Below are 16,547 nucleotides of genomic sequence, written 5' to 3' on the forward strand. Positions count from 1 at the left end.
CCCGGCTCAGCCCGGCTCGGCTCAGCCCGGCTCGGCTCGGCCCGGCTCAGCCCGGCTCGGCTCGGCCCGGCTCAGCCCGGCTCGGCTCAGCCCGGCTCAGCCCGGCTCGGCTCAGCCCGGCTCAGCCCGGCTCAGCCCGGCTCAGCTCGGCCCGGCCCCGCTCTCCCGGCGCTGTCCGCGGTGCTGAACGGCGCCCGCCCGCGGCTGGGGAGCGGCTCGGCCCCGGCGCAGCTCCCCGAGGAGAACCGGGATCCATCCCCTCAGTGGGATCCCCCATCCTGCTCTCCCATTAGCTCCCGGCTCGGCACAACCAGCCGGGCGCTGTCCGGGCCCGGGAGGAGAAAACTGAAGGCAATGGGGGGAAAAAAAATAAAATTAAAGAGATGGGGTCCTCCTGAAATGGCAACGGGCCCCGCTGCAGCCTCTTCCTCCTCAAAGCCCCTCGGATACCCCTCGGCAGACAAGTTTCAGCAGCATCCCGCGGCCCTTCCCGGTCTCCCCCTCCCTTCCCACGGCCCAGGCTCCGTCTGGCCGGAGCTAAAGTCCCTCCTTTCTGCCCCCGCCCCTCCCCTTCTCTAATTATGTACAAAACACTTCTTAGAATAAAATGGCCAAGCCGGGGCTCCGCCCTGCTCTCCTCTTCCCCATTCATCCTCTTCAGCCAGCTCCAAGCCCCTCCCCTGGTGGCAAGCCCAGCCTCTCGCTTCCCTCCTGGAGCTCTTTTCATTTTTATTTCTAAAACCCTCTCCATTCTCTCTGCTGCCTCTGCTCTTTCCTTCTTTCCCCCAATGGCTACGAACTGAGCAGCAGAAGAGAGGGGGGGGCACAGGAAGGGAAGGAAAAAAAAAAAAAAAAGGCAAGAAAAAGGAAAAGGAAGAAGGAGAGAAGCGGATTTTTTTCTTTTTTTTTTTTTTCCCTTGCCTCTGTCCTTAATGCCCGCGATCTGGATCAAGGAAGGGGATTTTCTGTCTGAGCATGAAAAGGACTGCTAGAGCCCCAGGATTTTCACGCCTGCAGTATCAGCCCCGCACCCAGTATGCGAGCTGGACAGAGAAGCTCTCCCACAAGTTCCTACCGAGCCGAATAAAACCCGCGGGCGAGCCGATCTCCTCCACAGAGGGACATTAGCATCAGGTAAGGCAGAGCGAGCGCTGCGCTGCGGCTGCGGCGCTGCCCCTGCCCGGGGCCGGCTCCCCCGTCCTGCCGCGCGTTGTGTAACGCGGCCCCGCTGCTGCACCCCCGCCCTGGGCAGCGCCGAGTGACCGGCGGGCTGGATGGACGGACGGATGGTTGGATGGATGGATGGATGGACGGATGGATGGATGGCCGAGTCCCGCAGCTCCGTTAGCCGTTCTGCGTGCGCGGTGCTGAGCGAGGGGCCGAGATTCGCGCACTGGGAAGGCTGGGAGCGCTGCTTTTTACTGGGGCAGCCCCCTCGGCCCGCAGGATGCCCGGAGATTTGGGGTTCAGCCCCGGCTCGGCTGGGCTGGCGGCTCGGCGGGGCTGGCGGTGGCGGTGGGAGGCAGCCAGGATCCATCTGTATTCCGGAGTATCGATACATCCCGGAGCAGGGGGAGACCGTCCCCAAGGAGATGGTGTCATCTGCACTTAATCCAGTGCTCCGCTTTCGCAAGTGACAAGCAAATCGCGGAGGAAAAGGAAAGTCTGTCGCCTCGAATCCCACACTGGGCTGATTGCCTCTACTTCCAGCGGGGATGGGAGACAGCGGCAGAGCCGGGGGAAGGTAGGGACGGCGGGGAGCTGTACCGCACGGTGCTGGAGATGGGTTTTCCCCACGTTCATTTCCCCTTTCGATGCCGCTTGCTAGGCTGGTGTGGAGCATAACTTTGTCTTTTTGCAGTCCTTGGGGAATGGCGGGACGGAGGGCAATCTCCGTGCCATTGCATCATCCCCGAGGTCCAGCACAGCCTGGGTCTAAAGCCCCAGAGACGATCTGGGGAGAGGAGGGGGGTTATAGGTGTGCGTGTTTTGGCTTTGGAGAGTTCCCCCGTGCTGGTGCTGAGGGCGGGGAAGGGGAGGAGGTGTCGCTTCTCGGATGCAGTCTCCTCTTCATGGAGGGAACCCGGCAGCAGATGAAATGCTGGCAGAATCGGTGTCTGAATTTAGCAGTGTGATTGACATCTGCACTAGGCAGGACAGAAGGGTCCTTCATGCTTTACTCTGGCTGCTCATCTGACTGCATAAGGATAATTTCTTAACGTCAGTAAATCTGCTTTCCCAGGAGTTGTAGAGAAGTATTTGGGAGACAGTGAGAGGAGGAGGGATCGAGTAAAGAGGAGATGTGGCTTTGGTGTAAGGAACATGAAAGGTTTTTGAAAAAAGATTCCTTATAAAGGAAAAATATCGATCAGCTCTGCTTGTGAGTAGCAGACAGACAGCCCTGGACTCTCTCCCTCCTACACACCCCAGACAAGGCACCGCGGTCTCCCTGGAGCATGTAGACGCCGAGCACACCCAGCACATGCCACGGGGCTCAGAGCCCCAGCCCGTGCTCAGACACAGCCCCTCGGGCTGGCTCTGCCCTGGGTGCGAACAGCTCTCCGGGCTCTGCGGCCCTGCAGCTCCCGCACGCTCAGCCACACAGGTGGGATCTACACACACGGGAACGGGCAGGAAAAGCTGCAGTGATATTTTTGCTATGTAAATCAAACCTTCAGAAGTTCGCATGAGCACACACATGCTGTCTCCTTTGCAGGGCTCGCAGTAGGTGGTTTGTTCCTCCAGTGTAGCTTTCTCTCTAGTAGTTGGCTCCAGGCATTGATTTGGGGTTTGTCTGACTCCAAAGCCCTTTGCAACTCAGCAGAAAACCCTCTACATTTGGTGTGTCTACGTTTGTTTTATGGCTCTTTGCAGATTCCCAGACTCGGGAATGATTTCACTGCTGGAAAGGCAGACGAGCAGCAGGCAGGGAAGCAGGGAAATGGCTGGGGGAGCGGTGGCAATTCCATACTCGTCATGCCTTCTCTGATCACGAGCTGGAGTCTGAGAGTATGGGAAGAGCTCTGCTGGAGTTGCATAGCTTTTTAATGTGTGTGTGTGTGTGTGAGCACTCTCTAAGGCTAAAAGACATCCATGACTAAAACAACAATGCAAAGCTCCACTTTCTCTCTTACCCAGGTTCAGAGAAAAACACTCTCATCCTCAAGGGACAGATACTGCCTTTGCATGCCCGTTTGATCAGAAATGACAGAGTGGGCACAGGGGAGATGATGTCACTGGTGTTAGAGGTGTTTAACACTCCCCTCTGACCTTCCCCCCCTTCCCCTCTTTCCATAGGGCCTAGTGAGGAGACAAGCCTCCAAGAGCAGGAATATAACGAGGCTGACTAAAGTCCGTGCTAAAACTTTGGAGGGGAGGAACATATGGTGAATTGGCTTGTTTTAGGTAAAATGTGTCCCAAAAGAAAGCGCACTAAATGTGTCTCTGTTCCCTCCTAACCACCACTGTTTACTACACTGGAAGTGTGTGTAAGGCGGATGCTAAACACGACGTGGGAATGGGTCTGCCAGCAGACAATAGTCACTGTTGTCTGTGTGACAGAAATAGTTCAAAGCCAAATCCTCCCATCTTCCCTCACGCAGGAGCCCCACCACCTTTTGCAGGGTGCATTGCTTGGGAGAGCACGGCAGGAATGGCTCCAGAACCAGGGATCCGCACCCAGCTCCTCCAGGAATGGATGTGGGGTTCTAGACTTGATCCAGGAATTGGTATTTACAGCTGATGCAGAGATGTTGAAAAATCAGCTTGGGGAGGGAAAGGTGTGCAGGAAAAACTGCTGAAGAACATAAATTGGGGTGAAGAACCCCCCAAGCACGGCGAGACATGGGGTTCAGAGGTGGGAAATCGGGGAAGAATCAGGAAATTCTCTTCCTCCGGTAGGGAACACCCCCCACACCCCACTCAGCCCAGCACAGCCCAGTACAGCCCAGCCCAGCTCAGCCCCACTCAGCCCGGCTCAGCCCAGCTCAGCCCAGCCCGTCTCGGCTCAGCCCAGCTTGGCCCAGCACAGCTCAGCCCAGCCCAGCACAGCTCAGCTCAGCTCAGCCCAGCCCAGCCCAGTCCAGTCCAGTCCAGCCCAGCCCAGCCCAGCCCAGCTCAGCTCAGCCCAGCTCAGCCCCACTCAGCCCGGCTCAGCCCAGCTCAGCCCAGCCCGTCCCAGCTCAGCCCAGCTTGGCCCAGCACAGCTCAGCTCAGCTCAGCCCAGCTCAGCCCAGTCCAGTCCAGTCCAGTCCAGCCCAGCCCAGCCCAGCCCAGCCCAGCCCAGCCCAGCCCAGCACAGCCCAGCCCAGCCCAGCCCAGCCCAGCACAGCACAGCACAGCACAGCCCGGCTCAGCCCAGCTCAGCTCGGCTCAGCCCGGCACAGCCCGGCTCAGCCCAGCACAGCCCGGCACAGCCCGGCACAGCCCGGCTCAGCCCGGCACAGCCCGGCAGCTCCAGCTCTGCGGGCGCAGCGCCGGGCCCAGGAGGGGGCGCTGTGGCTCCACGCAGCGCCGGGTGCGGAGCGGAGCGGGGCTCGCCCGCACCCCTGCCCGCATCATCCCTGCGCTTCATCCCTGCACACCATCCCTGCACACCATCCCTGCCCGCATCATCCCTGCACACCATCCCTGCACACCATCCCTGCCCGCATCATCCCTGCACACCATCCCTGCACACCATCCCTGCCCGCATCATCCCTGCACACCATCCCTGCACACCATCCCTGTCCTCATCATCCCTGCCCACACTCCCGGCAGCATCCCCTGCTCGCCCCCCTGCCCTCAGCGCTGCCCGTACTCCTGTCCGCACCCTTGTCCTCAGCCCTGCCCTCTCCTGCTCCGCTCCCCAGCCGCGGGTGAGGCGGAGGGGCCGGGGCTGGGCGCTCGCAGCCGGCGGGGCTCTGCTCCCGGAGCCCAGGTGCGGCTGGCTGGGTGCGGGTCGCGTCCTGGGGCCTGCGGGGAGCCGGCCCGCGGCGTGCAGGGAGCGTTCACCCGGTGATGAAATGCAGCTACTTCTGGGACAGAGCCCAGCAGCTTTTCCATGCCAGCAAATACTACAGGGGAAGTGAAAAATCACTTCATGCATTGGAAGTGCAGAGATGAACTTAGTGAGGCAGAATATAAATTACCCGAACTGAGGGAGCTTGTGCCCGGTTGTTTGATTTACACCGTCCTGCTTGCAAAAAGTATCATGAGATTTTTAACAACCATAAGGACCTTGGCCCATTTCCTTCCAGGCCACACAGAGCAGCTTTACAGAATATCCACACACACACGCATATCTCGCCTCTAAACAGACCCGTGGGCTGGGATCTGCTCCTGTGGTTCTCCCTCGTCCCTGGAAGATGGTTGTCAAACAGGATGCCAAGTTATAGAATGGTGCTGGGCTGAGTCGGGGCAAAACGTCTCCTCCCGGAATGTGTGCTGCTCCAGAGTGCTCTCGGATGCCAGGGAGGGTTTCCCCTCCTTGCTGTGCTGCTGCATGGCCACGTCCAGCTGATGTGCTGGGCCTGGAGCACGTCTGGCCAGGACTACAGCGGGCTTGTGGCTGCAGGTGCTGTGGGAAAGGGAAATGTTATCAAGGACAGAGACCTGGGGAAGCAAACTGGATATACCTACTAGATACTTCTGCTTGGAGAGAGGATGGGCAGGGATGGAGCAGACAAATGAGGTGACATTCCCAGGGCTTGGAGTGGGCACAGGACAGCTGTGTCTGGGTTCATGAGCTAAGCTATGCAGTGCCAGGGAAGGACTGGGGAGGGAGGAATGGTAGAAAGAGCAGAAATCAGAGGAGCAGCTGATTTAGGCTGAGCTGAAGGCTATTGAAGGAACTTAAGTTCATTTCGGGAATGCTGGATCACATCCCAAGTGGAGGTGGCATAAACTGGGTATATGAGCATGTCATTTTGGAAAGAAAACGAGTCAGGGCCAAGATTCCCCTGGGCCTGGGCTGGGCAGTTCAACACAATATTTACAGTCCCCTGCTCAGGGAGCTGTTTTCCTGCAGCCTTGAGGCAGGACCTGCAAGGAGCTTCACAGGAGAAAGATGATTTTTTTTTTTTTTTTTTTTTTTTTTTTTTTTTTTTTTTTTTTTTTTTTTTTTTTTTTTTTTTTTGCTATTTGTTCTTCTGAAGTCATGTGTTCTACATCCATTTTATTGTTGCCTGCCCAGTGCAGCTGGCAGGGCTCAGCTCTGCACAGAGCTGCTGCTGTGTCCACTGCAGTGCTGGCTGAGTGGGACTCACGGGGTCACCAGTGGTGGTGGCAGGTTTCTGGGTGTTGACACAGCATTCTCCAGTGCTTGAACTCTCACACATGTGATTGCTGGCTCCTGTTCCAGAAAAACCGCCAGCTGCACTGCTGATGGATCACCTCTCCCAGTGGCAATAGGAATAACAGTAAGTCATAGGAGAGTGAATAATCTAGAGAGGGTCACCTGCAGAGGAGGATGGAGTGAATTGCCTTTGCCAGGCACATGCTGTTGTTCACTGGTGGAAATGCTGCGGTAGAAACTGATGTGCCAGAAGCACCAGTGCAGTTTTGCAGCCCTAGAACCGTTCTGTGTGTGTGTGTTAGCAGTAGGCACCATTCAGGGAAGTATTTCAATGACAGAGACATCTTCTCTCCCAGAGAGTCACAAATTACAGCAAAGCCAGCTCCCAGCTGACACACCAAGCTTGCAAACCAAGTATGAGAGGTTCTCACACATAAGAGAAGCTCCAGAATACCAACAGAAACCAAACAACTTTTTTGGTTGGATATCAAAAGAGAATATAGGAGTAGAGGGAGCTCTCACTCCCATCCGTTCTCTTTGCTCCCAATTTCCAGTAGAGTAGCTCTGGATCCTGTGGTCTTTTCATGCCTGGGACCTGCCTCATTGCTATCCTGATGGGAAGTATGTCCTTTACTGTGGTATTTAGAGAAGATACATCCTGAAGCCTTTCGACAGGTCTTTTTACAGCCTGGACTTTTATATCTTTGCATGTTACAGCTGGAATATGTTGTACAGCGAGTTCCCGTGAAAAGCTTGCAGCCTCTCGCTGTAAATCACCGCAGCCTGTCAAAGCCAGCGCTGCTAACTGGTTCTGTGGCGAGTGAGGATCTCCTTCTTAGGCTTTGATTTAGAGTGTGATTTAGAACCTGGCCTGTACTCTGGGGTCTGCTGTGTCCATCATGGTTTTGGATGCAGTTTTGGCCAGAAGTCCTGAGTCGGCACAACTGATCCCATTTAGCCATTTCTTTACCCTGCCCTCACTGAGTGTGCGGCTGTCAGATACATTGCTAACACTGGAGACCCTTGTGGTAATTTCTCCTTGCAGCTGTGGATGCTGATTTGCTAAGCAGGGTGGAAGACGGGGAGTGTGAGCTTTAAAATCATTGCCTCGTGCAGGCGGCACATTCCAGGTGAGGCTGCGGGAAAAAAAACAAAAAAAACACAAATAAAAGGCGTTTGTGGAAAATTATGAAGTGTCTAAAACTAACTAGGGAAAAATGAACAGAAATGAGTTCAGGGAGGAGGCTGGGGATTCAGAGCAGGCAGGAGGAGCAGGATGAGAAGGTGTGGATCCTTAGCTGGACTTCTGGGCTCAGTGGCACAGACAGCAGCAGGGCAGGATGCGAGTGCAGGAGCAGCCAGGCTGCTCTTGACGCGTGGCTGCTCTTCAGGCAGGTACAGATGGTGAGCGGGTGAGCAGAGCCCTCAGACATATGCTGGGCTGCATATGTGGCTCTGGGTCCCTCCTGGCTCAGACCACCTCCCTGCCTGGAACAGGAATGTTCTTCCAGCCATTTCCCACACGGCTCTGTGCTGGGGGAGGTTTGCAGTCAAAGTCAAAGGTGTGTTTCGAGGGAGCAGTGAGAGCTTTGGAGGGACAAGCTAAGATTGAAGAATGCCTAAGAAATACTGAGAAAGTCAAAGGGAAGAACTAACAAAGGCAGCACAGTGTTTGTGCTAAAATTGTGAACAGAGAGAAGAAAGCAGCAACAAGAATCCCTATAACATAGCCTTAAGATGAGCAGCTATTTCTAGAATTGCTTATTGTCATGTTGTCCAAATTCGGAGTTGCTTCCACAAAACAACTCCAGGCTTTGCTGTTTTATGCTGGCGAATGCTGATAATGTGTTTATCTGCCATTTCCACTCTCCTAAAAGAGAACTGTAAAGTATTTGAAAATGATGGACCATGTTTTAGGCCAGTGAATAGATAAATCTGGTCAACCAGGGAAAAGAAAACAATTAGGATTTTTCCACAATATTTACCTGAAGTAATCAAAGAGTGGAAATTTGAGTTCTAGAAATATTTAGATAAAACCCTTTCTGTGCAGTTAGAGATACATGGGCATCAATCCTTTTATTTGCTTCTTGTGGGGAAGAGCTAAGGTGAAAAGACTGACTGGAACTGGAAGTGTTGCTCAGGGAATTCGCTGGAGGGTGAGGGATGAAGGAGAGATATATTGTGCTGATGAAGCTGGATTGGGCCTTGTTAAGACTGGAAAAAACTGAGAAGTGTTCTAACCACAACAATAGGACACTAAAGGGATCAGAAAGACATGGATGAGAGCACTGTTACTCCTGGGAAAACCTTTCAGTTGTGTGTGGATGTGCAAAGTCAGTGGTTGTCTGAGGACTGTCATCTGCAGTGCCAGATGGAATATCCTGTGTGTGACTATTTCTTTATTGATTCCTTTCATGCTCTGTGTTTCCATAACATTCTGCGGTAAAGGAGAAAGTTACGAGTCATCTATGGAAGTATTTTTTTGGAGGGGAGGGTTTAGATCCAGGACCACATAATTTCCTTGGGAGTCTCCAGCTTTCTATGGGAAAGAGAAGGGATGAATATCCATATCTCAATTCTCTCCCCTCTTTGTCACTGGATAGATGTCAAAATCACTCCTCTTGTCTCAAAGGCCCTACTGTTGCAGGGTGTGTCACTGAGTGCTCAGATGTTGCTCAAAGTTTATCAAACACAGACTTTTTTTCACACCTAGGCTCAATTATCACCCACCCAGAGCAATCAGAACCACAAAGAGCCTTATCTTGCAATTGGAATCACACAGCTAAATTTTTAATTACTGCCCCATGGACATAATGAAACTGATTTCCAAGCCCAAAGCCTAAGCAACAGCAAATCCATTTACACGCTGAGTGCAGAGTGAATCATGTTTATGGTCCATCAGTGTTCAGCTTCTTTGTTCCAAAATGCTGGTCAGGAAGGCAGAAGAAATATTCCCTGGGATATTATAAAGACTAACATATCATCAGAGGGAGAATCAATGGAGATTGATGGCAAATTAGATGGACACTTGAGACATTAAAAGGAAGGATGGAAAATAGAAGTGATATTATAATTGAACCATATTAATACATTTTAAATTGCTTTACAAATATTAACAAGTTAAATAAGGGAAGCCTTAAAATAACTAGTCTGGGAAAGCTGGGAGTAAGAAGGGACGTTTGGGCTCCAGTACAAAGGTATATGAAGGTTAAAATGAAAAGTGATCAGAAGTATTTTAACACTTTGATGATAGAAGAACAAGGGGACGCATCAAAATTAAAGGGCATAACTTTTAAAGCAAATTAAAAGGAAATAGTCCTTTCTTCAGTGCATAGTGAAGGCACACAATTCCCTGCTGCAGGATGTCGCTGAGATGAAAGTCCGAATGGATTTGAAGTGTAAAAAGCTACATAACTTTGTATCAATTAATAGCATATGCAGCCTCACAATCTGGGACAATGGTAATCAGGTCTCAGGCTTCAAAGCAAAGGATGACCATCTTCTGGGGTCAGGAAGGACATTTTCTCTCTGCATAAAAAGAACATAATATGGTTGGCCAGGTAATGTGACTGCCTATAGTTGATCCACTGGAAGCTAAGTCAGCAAGAGATTAGCAAATTGCTTCTGTGGGTGCTGGATTAAGGTATTATAAAAAGGTTTTCATCAATGCCAGACAGAATATCAATCCAGCAATCTCTTCTTCTGTATCAACTCCCACAAAAATAATTTCAGTGATTAGAGCAGATATTGAAGTAGAACATAAAACGGGTGGTTACAGGCAGCAGCAGTGACCCTGAGCTGCACAGCTCCGTTTCCTCTATCAGCAGCAGCATCTATGGGATGGCACAGAGCTGGGATGAGCCTGGAGTCTCCCAGCACCAGCTTCTGCAGGGATACAAGCTCCCTGGGCCCAAGGGCCTGCTGTCTGGACAGAGGAGAAGGAAAAGAAACAGGGAATGCTGTCACCTCTGCTGAGTGCCAGAGGAAACAGCACAAGGCTTGGAGAACAATCCAAATCCTGTCAGTAGAAGCATTTCAGTTTGCAATCTTGCCTTGACAGATTTTGAAAGTAGTTAGTGGCAAGGTAGCAGAACATTATAGAAAACAGGAGCTTAAATACTACCATGGGTTATGGGAAACATTTGGAAAATCAGCCTCCAATGTGTTTGTAAGGTGTCACCTTAAAGAATCTGACCAAGCTGATGTAGGGAGGCTGTGACAGAGATAAGTGGGTGTATAAAATCCTGAGACTTAACCAAAGCAGCCTGGTATGAGTGATAGGGTGGACAGAGATCAGCTATGGAGCTGTGTCCTCTCCCCATATTTTCTCCACAGTCCCATCCCCCTGAGGGTCCCAGGGTGACTCCTCCTGTCTGCCTTGTGTTGGGCACAGTCCTGTCTCCTGCCCAGGGTCACTGTTGTGGTTTGAAAACAAACCAAGTGAGAGGCTCCAAGTCAGAAATACAATTTAATGAGAAGAAAAGGGAAAATAAAATAAAACTAAATAAATGCAATAATACAAAAAGACCACTGACAGAGTAAGAATACAACCTGATCAGGGTGATGGAAGCAGTCCAGGTGAGGTGATCTTCCTGAAGCAGTGATCCCATAGAAAGTTCTGGTAGCTCCAGTCCTCTGGGAATCCAGTGGGTGAGGACTGCTTGTACTGTCCCAAATCTCAGTTTATATCCAGGTGAGAATGCTTGGCTCCTCCCCATGGGCGGAGCATCTCCCAATGGGATGATGAGTCATACAGGAGGTCCTTGATGGCCCATTAAAGAGAGATAACTCCTGGAGGGAATTATCTGTGAATCATGGGCAAGGCATTGATGGGTCATTAACTGAAGGCACCCCAGAGGGAGGGGGGCCTGGGAAGAGCCCTGTTCCAACATTGGATTCATCAGTTCATGAAGATGGTGATAGAATAATCCTATACTACAACCCAGAAGAGTCACCCACCATCACCATGCTGCTGGGAGGGAGGAGGAATGTGCCTTTCCCCATAACTTTCCTCTCCATCAGCCATTCTTTCCCCTTTGCTGAAGACAGAGGTTGGGTGAAGAAAGAACAAGTCTGTTGAGTACAGACAGGGAAGTTCGGCTTCAGCAGGTGACACTTGCTGCGAGCCACTTCTGTAGTGGCCGTGAGCATCTCCAGGTGAAGAGAGAAGGAACTGCTCTGCCATGGTCACGCTATAAAGCAGAAAGGTGGGAGGGATGGGCAGCTGATGGCTGTGAGGAAAACACATCAATAGATGGGATAATGTTCTGACAGGTGTGTGACTGGGAGCAAGGAGGGGGCCGCTGGCTGGTGGGAACACAAAGTTTGCTGGTGGGACAAGTGTCAATGCTCAGACAAATTGCCACATCGGATAAACAGTTCCTTTGCTTCCTGGATGGCAAAAAAGAGAGGGATGTGAGTGGCAGGTGCAAATCTGCTGGTAAGGTGTTGTGGAGGTGTGATGATTACTGTGCTCATGGCCTGGGCTGGGAAAGATGGACCAGGGAGTTTTTGTTCTGCAAAATTCACCAGAAAGATGTATGCATGCAAAAAAAAAATCGCTATAAGGTATGACTGCAATTTACCTGCATTATTGGAAGATTGATTTCTGATGAAAGTAGCAGAGAAAGGAGGGGAATAAAATTTTATGGATTGCAAGAACGGAGATCAGAGGTCTAAAATGGCAGCTGTTAGTATTCGTGAAGGATTGGTTCAAATGGGACTGCAGAGACCAGTGCAAGCTTCTGATTTCCAACCATCTGCATTTAGAAAAGAGAGGGAGACCAGCAGGCTGGCCTTGGTGAAATTCTGCTGGATTTCCCCCGAGAATCAGAATTGTCCCTGCATTTCAAGTACCTGAAAGCCTTAAAACACTGACAAGGCTGAGAGGTGAGGTGAGGGTCGAAAGCAAGAATAGTTGACAGGAATAAGTAGATTGTAGTCTAGGCTGGATAATTCAGGGATCTGTAATAAAACTGCCCAGTGACAGATAGTGAATAAAAGACTACAGGTATATTATGGTTAACAGAGCACAGGACAGATGTGTCTCTGAGGAGGATGAGATAAGGAGAGGAAGGCAGCAGCGGGCTGTTTGGGGATGCAGCAGCACCACCATGTGAATAAAGCAGCGCTGTAGCAAGATAGTTCAATCATGATGCTGTCATTGACATGTTATATATGACCTTGAGCAGGTCACTTAGGCTGGGAGCTTTGCAGAAGAGCTTTTTAAATGCATGTGTTTCCATGCGCTAGAGCTGAACCCCTTCAGTGCTCTGGCTCCGAGCCTCCAGCTCGCACAGCGGATGGGAACTACCCAGGGAGCATGGATCCAAGTTTGGCATGAGGGAGAATCTGGATTTTTTAAAAGAATTCAGCAGCCACTGTCCTCAGGAAATATAATCCCCCAAAGGCTGGTAGGCAGCTGTGCTGACTCTTTGCATTTCCAGAGCTGGGCAAAAGCAGTGCTGGTTTGACTCTCTCTCCCCTCCAACCCAGTAAAATGGCTCCTTCTTGAGAAATCTGGCCTGAATTAATTTTGCTCCTCATTGCCTAAGATCACTGGCAGAGCTGGTCTTTTACTGCAATAGATAAGGGAAGAACACACTAATTGCATCTGTTTACCTCTCTTGCAGACAGGAATGAGGATTTTACATACACAAAATATAAAATGAAGTTTGCAAGTAACACACACACACGTACACACACAGACAGAAATGTGCATTGTGCTTTAAGAGTGCTGAATTAAGGCTGCTGTTTCTATTAATCCTTTTACCAACTTCAGCATTTGCAGTAAATAGCAATTAACGATAAAGCTGCTTGCATTAAATAGAGGAGCAGAAGAGGCTGATAGGTCCTTCCCACCAGTGGATCCTCCTGCAGTGCTTCTCATTACTTTAAGTTTGAAGACAGAGACTTTTGTCCATGGCTGCACATTGTTTTTTCCTCACTGCTGCTCCTCTGAGGCAGCTTTTCTGTAAAGCCTTGACATCAGTGAGGTGCAGTCCCCAAACCCTCGTGTGTCACATCACAGGGACACGCCTTGGATGCTGGGGCATGACCCTCCCTGGGGTGCTGGGGCAGTGGTGGGTGGAAGGGCTGGGGACAAACACACTCTGCTGCCCTTGCATAGCACTGCTCTGGTCTCCAGACCTTCATCAGTGACATTTGGGGAAAAGAAAATCAACAGGAGGGCTGAGACACACTCCGGATTTTATTTTTTGTTGTAAGTTTAAAATTCTGGGCACTTGATGTGATATGAGGACTGATTCCCAGCTCAATAATGCAGTGTTTTTGTGGTCAGAGACTCAGGATGCATTTTCCATGCCTCACATGCAGAAGTGTGCAGCATCTGCTGGGACAGCATTGCAGGACTGTGGGAGATGACAATAAAGCACCAGAGGATTTGTGCTTGCTCATGTTGCCCAACACTGATATTAATAAAACAAAATATGCCCAGAACCAGGTGACCTCTGAGGGGAAGCTTGTTTCCTCCTGGAGAAACTCCAACTAACACAGGGATCTGAGATCTTTGGCACTGTGGGAACATCCAGAGATATTTAGATGCTCAATTCCTACACACATACCTAATTCTCTTTAAATCCTCTGGGTGCAGGAAACTGAGCAGGTGCTGCTTCCCTAAATACCTCCAGGACCAAGCAGGGTCCTGTGGTGGAGAAAGCAGACACAAAAAGGGTGCAGACAGTGCCTAAGGAGCAGGATCCCTGGAACAGGCTGTTCCCATCCCTGTGTGCCTGTGTCTCATTCCGAGTGCTCTTCAGGGGTTTGAGTCAGGGCTGGCTCATGGAAGGAGCTCTGCTGCTTTTTCTTTGGCTTAATGTCACAGGCACTTGGACATCACACATTCCAATTTTCTGTAGGGACTTTGTGCCTGTTTGGGTCTGTGCTGATTATTAAAAAAAAAAAGAAAGAAAAAGGAAAGCCAGAAGAAGTGAAAAGGAAGGATTCAGAGAAATAGAGGGTGAAAAGGGATGGTGTCACTGTCTTAAAATAAACCAGCAGCATATGGCAATTTCTAATGGAAGAAGTAAATTCGCTCTCAGATTATTTCCTGGGAACTTTTCACTCCTTTTTAATACAGGGCTTTGCTCATCTATTTTGCTGTAATTCTAATTATTTCATTTTAAGTTCTGTGATGAATGCAGGTCTAGATTAGAGACAGCAAAGGACTCAGAAAGTCGTCAGCTTAAGGAAACTCAGCTCACAGAAACTCATCCTTGCTGAGATTCCTCATGTTGTTATGAAGATCTGACAGACAGTTATTGGAATTCCTGGTAGGAATAGGTGAATAATGATTTCTTTCTTTCTTTCTTTTTTCATCAGTTTAGTTCTGGAAGAAACAATGAAGGGAAAAAATTACTTTTAGGTATTTAAATATAATTAGTGTGGCGGGGGAAGAACGAAAAGATTTTATATTAGAGACTAAAAAGAAAAGACAGTAGAAAATCACTTCAAAACTTAGATTTTGCATAAATGAATGACTTTTTTTTTTTTTTTTTTCATAACCACATAATTTCCCTTTTGGTAGGTTTTGGTTTTTTTAACATTTCCTCCTAAATCTACCTTATAAACATCTCATCATAAAGCATTTACATTAAGAAACAATGCAGTCATGATTATTTTGATTTTTTTCCCCATCCCACTTTTTGACAGCCACTATCTAATGAATTAAATCTGAATTAATAAACATTGGCAGACAATCCCCAAGCACTTTTCTGAGCCTAATTTTAGGATGTGCTAAAAACAATGTCTCGCATCCTTTAGTGCCTGTGATTGCAGTTTCCTTTTTGCTGCACACAGTTAAAGACAATTCCTACCTCAAATAACAGATACTCAAAGGGTCTAGAGTGATGGGAGATAAAAGGAGAAAGTAAAAAGATCTGTCTGAAGTAAATCAGGAGCAGAGCCATATGGAGAAGAGTACGGGCTTGACTCCATTCCCTGCTTTTTCACCAGCCTGGGGATTAATTATAAATCTCTTTCTCACCCATTAGATTTTTCTCATACTCCTTCTACTCCTGCACTTTCTCATTCACACCTTCAAGGCTTTGCTACTCTTCTTTTAATCCAGCTTCCCTGACTCTCCAATTTTTGCACACTTTCCTCCATCCTCCTCTGCTCCTCCTGGAGAAGATTGCTAACAAAGTGGCAAGCGTTAATAACATCTCTTGGCTGTGCCCGCTGCAGTGGAGAAAGGAGGAGCAAGGTGGGTGAAGGAAAGCTGCAAAGGAGGAAGAGGATGATCTGAACTGATTTCAGGCTCTGGATGAAGGTGCAGGAAGGCAGAGGAAGCCCCTGCATGCTCAAACCCCTCATTGCCATGGGAGCAGAGCCTGAACTGAATGTCTCAGGAGGAGAACAACAACATATCTGCAAGGTGGGATTTGTCTCCTCAGGTATTCAGGGGCCAAAGCAAAGATTTCTAGGACTGGGAGATGTGTGAGGGGAAGCAGCAGCCCCGTGCCCCGTGCTGTGGCAGGAGCTCAGAGCATCCTGCCTTGATTTTTGTGGCTGGGTTTGTGCACAGGGACTTGTGGTGCAGGAGTAACATCAGCTGTGGATGTGCACATTCCGTGAGACGGGGGTAACAGTGCTGGCTGTGCTGGCAGAGCTTCCACAGCCATCTGCTCTGGGACGTGGGGTGCCACCTGAGCCTGGGATGTCACTGTCACCATACCTCCTGCCAGCTTCCTCCAGCCCTGCAGGATCCCCTGGTTGTCACTGCAGCCTCTGCTCTGTGGTCACTGGGCAGAACCTGAGGCTTTAGGGGGCTGAAGTGTTTAAGAGGGGACATAAGAGAGCCCCTGTTTTGGGCTGGCAGCTGCAGCTCCCTGAGGAGCACAGGCCAAGCCCACAACAGCTGGTGGGGACAAACTGTGTTGGTCCTATGGGAACAAAGATGTTGTCTAGTCTGCAGGAGGAGGGACAAAACAGAGGTGTAAATTAGAGGGAAGTTTCCTTGAGCTGCTCTGGTCTCAGAATACTATACCAGGGATAAAATGTCCAAGAATAGCTCTCTGTCATTGTAGACAGGCACATAAGCCATGATAGATAACTTCAGGCTATGTGTTCATGAGCACAGCAGACTCTAAATACCCTTCTTTCTTTGGAAACTCCTTCCCAACACCTTTGATTTTACAGGGATAAGCCAGCTATATTCCTGTTCTGCATTTAATTTAACACTCATACAAAATTATGTATCCAGCCAGCTATTTATTATCTAATTTGATATCTGCAGTTGAGGAAAGACTATTTA

At 49.9% G+C, this 16,547-nt stretch overlaps 1 protein-coding gene across 1 annotated transcript in view; it reads left to right on the forward strand.

Moving 5' to 3' along the window:
* Nucleotides 1-783: 783 nt before the first annotated feature.
* Nucleotides 784-16,547, forward strand: part of BRINP1 (BMP/retinoic acid inducible neural specific 1) — a 90,257-nt gene continuing 74,493 nt past the window's right edge. The window contains exon 1 of the mRNA XM_066332465.1: nt 784-1,134. The gene's annotated coding sequence lies outside the window, so the exon portion shown is untranslated. The remainder of the gene's footprint in view (nt 1,135-16,547) is intronic.

The sequence above is a fragment of the Sylvia atricapilla genome, chromosome 19, assembly GCF_009819655.1.
Source record: "Sylvia atricapilla isolate bSylAtr1 chromosome 19, bSylAtr1.pri, whole genome shotgun sequence".
Classification (NCBI taxonomy): domain Eukaryota; kingdom Metazoa; phylum Chordata; class Aves; order Passeriformes; family Sylviidae; genus Sylvia; species Sylvia atricapilla.